Genomic DNA, 10568 nt, shown 5'->3' on the forward strand with positions numbered 1-10568 from the left:
GTGCACATATATCTCACACCAAAAATGGGTATATGTCACCCATCGAGCTAACAGACAGATTATTATATTTTTGTGTCAGGGGTACAAAAATGGTGCATTGCACCCACAAAAAAATCGCTATAGGTCACCCACAAAACAAATAGCCAGATTCCTAACACTCTCCCTCACTTCAGCTGCCTGCTTCCTGTCCCTGCACTACTCAGAGCTGATGGGCAGTGCTACACATGATCCAGCTTGTATAGAGGCTGGGTCACATGATGCACCAGCCAATCACAGCCATGCCCTTACTAGGCATGGCTGTGATGGCTTCTAAGTGCCCAAAGCCTAAAAGCTTGTTGATTGGCTGCCCTGCAGCCTTTCAAACGTTTTATTAAATGCCCGAACACTGAATTCAAACCCAAACTTTTCTGGCAACGTTTGAGTTCGGGTCCGGGTACCCGAACTCGCAAAGTTCAGTACAGACCCAAACACTAATCATGATGTTAGTTTAAGTGATCTGACCTGCAGTTGGGGTGGGATTTTCAACCCTATTATGTGTGCAGAAATATGTCCATATTATATTTGTGATGCTACACAACAGAGACAATTAGCGTACAAGAATATTTTCATAACATACAATGTAAGGCTTGCACATATACATCTTAGCAGTCCCAATTTTTTATGTGTAAGAGCTGTGGCCTGTCAGAAAAGGGGTTAAACGTCATGTATACTGATCACAGCAAAGGTATCCTAGTCTCATTTGTTATACTATTCCAACTAGGAATGTTGGAGGTATGTGAGCATAACATTGACACAATGCAATAGAAAACAATATATTTCATGGATCAGGTATTTACATAAATGCAACCCCGTTTCTATGTATCAGTGATATCAATTACATAGTATTGATATCTGTGGTATATATTGTAAATTCACTATAGAATGGTTTTAGAAAATCTACGTATACACTGTATATAGTATATAATAAAGAAATAATGCTTTCGTTTGAAAGATTAACACATGCAGTATGTTGATAACTGACAGAATTTTGTTCTGTCTAAATGCATTTGGGATACTTTGCTACACAAATATTTACTGCAGTTCATTTAATCTATGTCACTTTTAAGTGTCTTCTTTTTACAATGTGCCGATCAGATACTCATTGTGCAGACCAGCAAAGAAACAAAACTTAGGCTAAATTCTTCATAGTTGAGGAAATGCTGTGTATAATTCCATGTTGAAAATCCACCACAATATACAGTACTGTACAATTCAAAAGATGGGGGTTAAAAATATATTGTGGTATGTTTTTACAGCAGATTTCAACTTTTTCAGCACAAACGTGTGGTCTGTAATATGTAACTATTCATTAGCAAAATACAAGATGTAAAATGGATGTATCATAGCCAAATACTTCAGACAGCAAGTACTTGTGAGCTGCAACAATAGGTTCAATACCAGATTAAAGGGAATATTTCATCATAAAAATGACCTGTTAAACATATTTTAAGAATTTTTGGTGCTATTATTTTTAATTTCTCATTTCACTATCTCTAATTAAAAAATAGTGAAAAAATGTCCACAATGTTAAGTAAGCCAAGTAATACCCTAACAATTCCTGATTTGTATAGATCACTTTTCAACAGTCACCTCATTATTATCACAGACAGGATTACAATGGCAGATAACACCTCTGTATACAGAGCACATGATCTGCCATTCACAATAGGTAATGATCGTAGCTTGTATGCGCCCATTCCCTGCACAATGACCTTGTCACGAGGGTATCTAGAGCCACGTCTGACTCCGTTATACCCGGGGTCAGGAGGTCGCAGCGGGTGGCTGCGCGCTCTATATCTAAAGATCACGTTGTTTCTTAGTGATTGTTTTCTGCGTTTGCCTTGCTATCCTTTTTGTCTCAATCAGGGATCCGTAGCTTCTCCTCCTCAGCTGTTTCTTGTCTGCCACTCCCAACCTCCTTATATTCTCCCCTCACACTTCTCTAGTTTCCAGTTATAGAGCTTCCTGCCTGGACATCTATACTGACCCACTGGAGTTGTGAATCCTGGTTGTCGTTCCAGAGTGCTACCCTCCGGATCCCTGTTGGGCTTCTTGTTGTCTCCTGTTGTCGCCCACCTGGGATTATATGTTGAGTTTGTATTGTCTGTCCTTCCCTTGGTGTTTTCCTTTAGAGCTAGTGGTGCGGACTAGTGTTCCCACCGCCCTGTTCACTATCTAGGGCTCAGCTTAGGGAAAGCCAGGGCTTTAGGCACGTGATCGGCGTACGGGTGAGGAACCTGTCTAGGGACGTCAGGGCAGCCAGGTGCCAGCCGCTAGGTGAATCAGGGGTCACCACCTTCCCTCTCACTTGGTCAGGGCCTTCCTTGTTCCCTCCCTCTGTGTCACGTATGTGATAGTCACGCCGACCGTGATATTATAACTGGCCTTTACTTTTTGAGAAAAAAAAAAAAAAGTTTTCTTTTTGTTGTTTTTTTTTTTCTCTACTCAGAATCCAATATGGATCCTATTGCTGCCTTGGCAAAACAGCTTCAAGGCCTGTCTTTGGAGGTGGCAGGATTGAAGGCTTCTGTCCTCCAACAACAGCAGCAAATTCAGCAGACCGCACCCCCAGCGGTTGCTATGGGTAACCAGGTTGTTACAGAACCCAAGGTTGTTCTTCCTGACAGATTTTCTGGGGGAAGGGACAAATTTGCAACGTTCCGTGAGGCCTGCAAATTATACTTTAAGTTGCGCCCTTACTCTTTAGGTAATGAATAACAGCGGGTTGGGATTGTCATTTCCCTGCTTCAGGGAGACCCACAATCCTGGGCGTTCTCGTTACCCCCTGGTTCCCAGGCTCTCCGGTCAGTGGAGGGATTTTTTGGGGCTTTGGGTATCATATATGATGACCCTGACCGAGTCGCCCTGGCTGAGTCGAAGTTACGGAGACTCCTACAGGGAGATCGGTCAGCAGAGGAATATTGCTCAGAGTTCCGTAGGTGGGCTACGGATACTCAGTGGAACGACCCGGCTCTCAGGAGTCAGTTCTGCTCTGGGTTATCTGAAAGGGTTAAGGATGCACTGGCGCTGTATGAGACTCCCCTTTCCCTTGATGCTGTTATGTCCCTCTCTATCAGAATAGATAGGCGTCTTAGGGAGAGATCGAAAATTCCTGAGCAATTGGTTACCTCTCCCAAGCAACAATTAGTCTGTACTGACTTAGATGAGCCTATGCAGCTAGGCGGAACTTCTCGTCAGGTCCGTCCTCGTGAGGTTCGCCGTAGGGGGGGGGCTTGTTTTTTCTGTGGGGGGAAGGGTCATTTCATTAATGTCTGTCCCTCCTTTCTCAAAAACAAAAGACCGTCGGAAAACTACTAACCCCAGGCTGTGCGGAGGATGTCAGCCGGGGGGTATACGTTTCCTCCATACGAACATCTCAATTTGTGTTACCAGCGGTTATTGTTTTTGGTGTTAAGACGGAGTCTATTTCTTTTTTTCTAGACAGTGGAGCAGGGGTAAATTTGATTGATGCCCATTTTGCCCGCACTATGGGTTTGTCTCTCTGTACGCTGCAGAGACCTATTCCCGTATTCGCTATAGATTCGGCTTCTCTGTCTCAGAGAAACCTCACCCACATTGTTCATAATTTACACCTTCGGGTAGGGGACCACCATAATGAGTGTCTTTCATGTTACGTTCTGGAGGGCCTTCCCTCTCCTGTGGTATTGGGTCTTCCCTGGCTGGTAGCGCACAATCCAGTGGTGGATTGGCAGGCCAGGGAGATATTGGAGTGGAGTGAGCATTGCAGAGAGAATTGCTTAAATAACAATTGCTTAATCGCCTCCATAGCTTCCCTACCTACATTTATTTTGGACTTTGAGGACGTTTTTTCTGAAAAGGGTTGTCAGAAGCTACCACCTCATCGTCCTTATGATTGCCCGGTTAACCTGATTCCCGGTGCAAAATTACCCAAGTCCAGGTTGTATAATCTTTCGGGTCCCGAGAGACAAGCCATGAAAGATTATATCTCCGAGAGTCTGGCTAAGGGACACATCAGACCGTCTTCTTCACCCGTGGCTGCAGGGTTTTTCTTTGTTAAAAAGAAAGATGGGGACCTGCGTCCTTGCCTAGATTTTCGTGAGCTAAACCAGATAACCATCCGAGACCCATACCCTCTTCCTCTCATTCCTGACCTTTTTAATCAGATTGCGGGTGCTAGGTGGTTGTGCAAACTTGATCTTAGGGGGGCCTACAATCTGATTCGTATCAGGGAAGGGGATGAGTGGAAGACAGCTTTTAACACCCCTGAGGGGCATTATGAAAATCTAGTTATGCCTTTCGGTCTGACCAATGCCCCCGCTGTCTTCCAACATTTCGTTAATGATATTTTTAGTCATCTCATCGGCAGGTTTGTTGTCATATACCTAGATGATATCTTAATTTATTCGGCTGATCTGAAAACACATGAGGTGCATGTCAGGCAAGTACTGCAGGTCCTACGGACGAATAAATTATATGCGAAAATTGAAAAATGTGTCTTCGCCGTTCAGGAAATACAGTTCCTGGGTTATCTATTATCTGCTTCAGGTTTCCGTATGGATCCTGGGAAGGTCCAGGCAATTTTAGATTGGGATCTTCCTGAGAACCTTAAAGCCCTACAACGGTTTTTGGGTTTCGCAAATTTCTATAGAAAGTTCATTAAAAATTATTCAGTGATCATTAAACCCCTTACCGACATGACTAGGAAGTGGACTGATTTTTCTAAATGGTCTGACGCCGCTAAAAATGCATTTTCCTCTCTAAAAGAGAGGTTTACCTCGGCACCTGTTCTAATTCAACCTGATGTCTCCCAGCCTTTTATTGTTGAGGTAGATGCGTCAGAGGTGGGAGTGGGGGCTGTATTGTCTCAGGGTCCGTCTCCTGGCAAATGGCGCCCTTGCGCTTTCTTTTCCAAAAAATTATCTTCTGCAGAGAAGAACTATGATGTTGGAAATAGGGAACTGTTGGCGATTAAGCTGGCGCTTGAAGAGTGGCGTCACTTCTTAGAGGGAGCAATCCACCCCGTCACGGTGATTACGGATCACAAAAACCTTCTGTACCTAGAATTGGCTAAGCGTCTCACCCCTAGACAAGCTAGGTGGTCGCTATTCTTTACCAGATTTAACTTTGTAATCACCTATCGTCCTGGGGCAAAAAATACCAAGGCAGACGCGTTATCTCGTAGTTTCCCTGGAGGGGGTAATGCTAGTGATCCGGTACCTATTTTACAAAGAGGAGTGGTTGTCTCTGCTGTACACTCTGTTCTAGAGGGAAAGGTGTTAGAGGCCCAGGGGGACGCCCCGGCCTCTTGCCCCTCAGAGAAATTGTTTGTACCGTTAAACCTGCGTCTTGAATTATTAAAAGAACATCATAATTCGGCACTTGCTGGGCACCCGGGTAGTAAAGCAACTTTGGAGCTATTATCTCGTCGTTTTTGGTGGCCAAGGTTGCGTCAGGATGTAATGGATTTCGTGTCTACTTGCTCTACTTGTGCACGCGCGAAAGTCTCTCATACACGTCCTGCAGGGTCTTTATTGCCTCTTTTTATCCCCAATAGGCCATGGACACATCTGTCAATGGATTTCATCACTGACTTACCGTTGTCTGCGGGTAAAACAGTTATTTTGGTAGTAGTAGACAGGTTTAGCAAAATGGTACACTTTATTGCGCTACCCGCACTTCCTAATGCTAAAACTCTTGCTCAGGTGAAATCGTGAAGCTTCACGGGGTCCCTTCCGATGTGGTTTCGGATCTGGGAACCCAGTTTATTTCTAAGTTTTGGAAAGCTTTTTGTTCCCGTTTGGGGGTCCTTTTCCTCAGCTTTCCATCCTCAGTCGAATGGACAGACTGAGCGTACCAACCAAAACCTAGAAACATATTTAAGGTGTTTTGTGTCTGAAAACCAAGAGTTGTGGTCATCATATTTACCGTTAGCTGAGTTTGCCATAAATAATCATTATCAGGAGTCCACTGGCAAGTCACCATTCCTTGGTGCATACGGTTTTCATCCCCAATTTTGTACTTTCAAAGAGGGGGGGTCTTCTGGGGTTCCCGAAGAGGAAAGGTTTTCTTCATCTCTTTCTTCGGTATGGCAGAAGGTGCAAGTTAACTTGAAAAAGATGAGTGGTAAATATAAATGCATGGCCGATAAGAAACGGTCGCCAGGTCCGGACCTAGGGGTGAATGACTATGTGTGGTTGTCTACTAGGAATATTAAGTTGAAGGTTCCCTCTTGGAAACTGGGCCCTAGGTTCATTGGTCCTTATAAAATAGTAGCCGTCATTAACCCTGTGGCTTTTCGCCTGGAGCTACCTGAGACTTTTAAGATCCATAACGTCTTCCATAAATCGTTACTCAAGAAGTATGTTCCACCTCTAGAACCATCACCACTGCCACCTCCTCCTGTTATTGTGGATGGTAATCTGGAGTTTCAAATAGCCAGAATTGTTGATTCTCGTCGGGTCCGCCGCTCTCTTCAGTATCTGGTGCATTGGAGGGGTTACGGTCCCGAGGAAAGAATGTGGGTTCCAGCGTCAGAGGTAAACGCCAACAGGTTAATTCAGGCTTTCCATACCTCTCATCCGGAGAGACCTGGTCCTGAGTGTCCGGAGGCCCCTCGTGAAAGGGGGGGTACTGTCACGAGGGTATCTAGAGCCACGTCTGACTCCGTTATACCCGGGGTCAGGAGGTCGCAGCGGGTGGCTGCGCGCTCTATATCTAAAGATCACGTTGTTTCTTAGTGATTGTTTTCTGTGTTTGCCTTGCTATCCTTTTTGTCTCAATCAGGGATCCGTAGCTTCTCCTCCTCAGCTGTTTCTTGTCTGCCACTCCCAACCTCCTTATATTCTCCACTCACACTTCTCTAGTTGCCAGTTATAGAGCTTCCTGCCTGGACATCTATACTGACCCACTGGAGTTGTGAATCCTGGTTGTCGTTCCAGAGTGCTACCCTCCGGATCCCTGTTGGGCTTCTTGTTGTCTCCTGTTGTCGCCCACCTGGGATTATATGTTGAGTTTCTATTGTCTGTCCTTCCCTTGGTGTTTTCCTTTAGAGCTAGTGGTGCGGACTAGTGTTCCCACCGCCCTGTTCACTATCTAGGGCTCAGCTTAGGGAAAGCCAGGGCTTTAGGCACGTGATCGGCGTACGGGTGAGGAACCCGTCTAGGGACGTCAGGGCAGCCAGGTGCCAGCCGCTAGGTGAGTCAGGGGTCACCACCTTCCCTCTCACTTGGTCAGGGCCTTCCTTGTTCCCTCCCTCTGTGTCACGTATGTGATAGTCACGCCGACCGTGATAGACCTCTGCATAGGTCACAGAGCATGAAAATTCTCCCAAGACTAGAAAACTCTCTCAAGTCAACTGAAAACTCATGTCCGTTGTGATTTATGGCCTATGTAGCTGCTGTAATGTATGTCTCTAAATGCTATTAACAACAACTCAGATAAGATTGCTTCCCCTATAATCAATAAAAAAAATCAACCATTGGAAAATAAAAGGAATACATTTTACTATCCATAATATATACTGTATATATATATATATATATTTATTTTTATTTTATTTTTTATTTTTTTATAGTGCAGACACTACAGTATATCCTATCCATTACAGTTTTTTTTATTGATTTGTTGTGGTTTTTCACCATTTAATTTAATAGTGAAAATTGCAGCACTGGAAACCAAATTTTAAAATGTTCAGGTTTCTATAATAGTAGGTTGAAGAATAGTTTCTAGGCCAAGTTGTTAAAAAAAGATCCATAGGTTGGAATACTTTGGAATACTGCATATACTTGCATACTGCAATAGCTCAGATAACAGGTGCACATGGTACAGCTTAATTTATGTGTCTACATGTTAGGAACTACAAGCAAATTCTATGTATAGTTTAATCCCGCAGTCATGAGTTTAGCTAGCCATACACATTAGATGTGTGTCAACCAAACCAGCCAATGTCGGCGGGGACTATGGGCCAATCTAGTGTGTATGGGTTCCTCCCCACTCTCCAACAATGGCAGACGTTGGGGGAGAGAAGAGTAGAGCATATTAGATTTCAACTGCCCAGTCCTATTGTTCTCTGGGATGGAGGTGTGTTGTTCTCCATTCTCTCATTCATACAGTACCGTATATAGCCATGAAGACATGTGGGTCTGTATAGAAGCTATAGACACAAAACTGTAGGATATTTGTAATCAAGACTATTTGCAAAGTCACCACCTTTTTTTTAAATTAGAGCAATAAAATTGGTTTGGAAAGTGCATGTTTCACAGGAGAGGCTGGCTGTCCCAGGAATGTATTTCGTTAGCCATAATGTGGATGAGTATTAGTGAATAAGAAATCTATTTGAAGTTGCTACAGAAATTAATTTTCAAAAATATCACTTAAAAAAAGTCCTTTATAAGTAAAAAAAATATATATACCCCTGGCTACAAGTTGAATGATTATGGTAATATAATAATCTTAAGACACATTCTACACATTGCATCTGATGAATATGTTGTAAGTGATGGTATATAAAGGAACTAACTGATGAACCCTTTTATACCTTTAAGAGGCATGCTTGCAAGGTTAGATTTTACTAAGTAATCTATATAAACTTAGTATGAATAAATATTAATTATATATTATGAAGCGTGAGTGTAAGGTTAATATGAATGTCCACCACTTAGCATCAGGTCATTGTTGGGTTTAACATTCTGAACTGAATAATTTCTTGAAGGGGTTTTCAGGGGCTTAATATATTGATGATCTATCCTCCTATTGGTGGGGGACTGGCACCCACCACACCCTTTCATCAAATGTTTCTGGCAGCTTCAAGGGCCATAAACTATACAGTGGATGGAGCTGGAAACAGAAGGTCCTGTCCATGGCGTAGTGGCCATGTCAGGGTTCTGCAGCTCTGCTTCAAGTGAATGGGAGTCACTTTTGGCTCTAACCACTGTATAGTTTTTTGGTGCCCATAGCTGCCTCAAACAGCTAACTATGGGTGTTCTGGGTGCCAGTCCCCCACCAATCTGATATTGATGATCTATCCTGAAGATAGGTCATCAATATCCAAGTCCCAGAAAACCCCTCTGATATATATTTTTATAGTAGTCCGGGCTCCATTTTTCTGATGCAGAGCTCTAAATGCCATACATAACACAGTTAAATGGTAACATTCTAATAGGAGCATAGAAACATAATGCTTAATGGATTTTGCATTAAGCTCCCTAAGCTTCCTCTAATTTTGAGGTAGTTACATGCATAAAATGGTATCTTTTAAAAGGAACCTTTCACATCAAACATGGTGTCTGATCTACATAGTGCAGGAGGAATTAAGTGAATGGATATATCATTTTAATTCCATCTTATTCTGCACTTGAGTCCAGTGGGTGGGCCTAGTCAGTAACTGAGAGCCTTCTTTCAGTGTGCATACAGAGGTATCTGTCACTCGCTGAGTAGGACCGTCTATTGGACCCTTAAACTAAACTTGTCACCATGGAAATGCAAATTAATCTGCAGGCAGTAGGTTAAAGAACAGGAGGAGCTGAGCAGATTTATGCATACTTTTGCAGGAACAGATTTAGTATAACTTGTATTTTATTCATGTAAATTCTTGCTCATTCTGGGCTCTGAGGACAAGGACGTGGCCCTATCAGTGACTGACATCCTTCCTTTTAAGACAGATAGCTATCAATCAATCACTGATAGGACCGCATCCTTTACTTCAAAACCCACAGTGAGCATAAATACAGCATAAATAGAAAAATTACAAGTTTTACTGAATCTTTACCCAAAAGCTATATATCAATCTGCTCAGCTCCACCTGCTCTATAACATGATACCTTCTGCTCAGATACCATGTTCAACACAAAATGTTCCCCTTAAAAAGGGTACATATTGATGACCTATCGCCAGGATAGGTCATCATTATCTTTTTGGTGGGGATCAGACTCCCAGCACCCCCACCAGCAGCTGTTTGAAGAGGAGGAGTCCCTGGTACTAGCACTGCTTCCTTTTCAAGATTACACTGCAGGTCATCTTACTTGTAGCAGCGGTTCAGTGCAATTATAAGGGCTTATCCCATTCAAGTGAATTGAACTAGCACTTGTAATTACACTGCATCACCAAGACTTCTGAGATGCACAGTGTAATCTTGAAGGGGAAGTATGATGATCACCGCCACCTCTTCAAACAGCTCATTGGCAGGGGTGCCAGCAGTCGGACCCAACCGAACAGATATTGATGACCTGTGAGACACAGAATTGACCACAGCACTCGTCCAATTGGCTTTTGTGGGCGCACGTCCTAGGGTTGGTCTCCCTCCACCTGGAGCACTGTATATACCTTTTTACTTATAGTAGGAGACAGAACGCCTGTGGATTTATTTGATGGCTACTTTTATTTAATTCATTTCAGTTATTTTCAACACCAGTGGTAACAAATATGTATTAGAACAGAATATACATCAGTGCAACGTTTCAGGCCCTTTTAGTTGGTGCCCTTTTTCAAGCTGATCCGATGCTCAGCCATGTGTTAGCCTGATGTGCACATGGCTGAGCATCGGATCAGCT

At 43.2% G+C, this 10568-nt stretch overlaps 1 long non-coding RNA gene across 1 annotated transcript; it reads right to left on the reverse strand.

Moving 5' to 3' along the window:
- Window positions 1-471: 471 nt before the first annotated feature.
- On the reverse strand, window positions 472-8297 carry LOC121008683. The gene is made up of 3 exons (XR_005780620.1): window positions 7316-8297; window positions 1438-1751; window positions 472-1199 (listed from the first exon to the last, which is right to left on the reverse strand). It is a non-coding gene; the product is annotated as an uncharacterized LOC121008683 (long non-coding RNA).
- Window positions 8298-10568: the final 2271 nt, after the last annotated feature.

Source organism: Bufo bufo, chromosome 7 (assembly GCF_905171765.1).
Source record: "Bufo bufo chromosome 7, aBufBuf1.1, whole genome shotgun sequence".
NCBI classification, from domain to species: domain Eukaryota; kingdom Metazoa; phylum Chordata; class Amphibia; order Anura; family Bufonidae; genus Bufo; species Bufo bufo.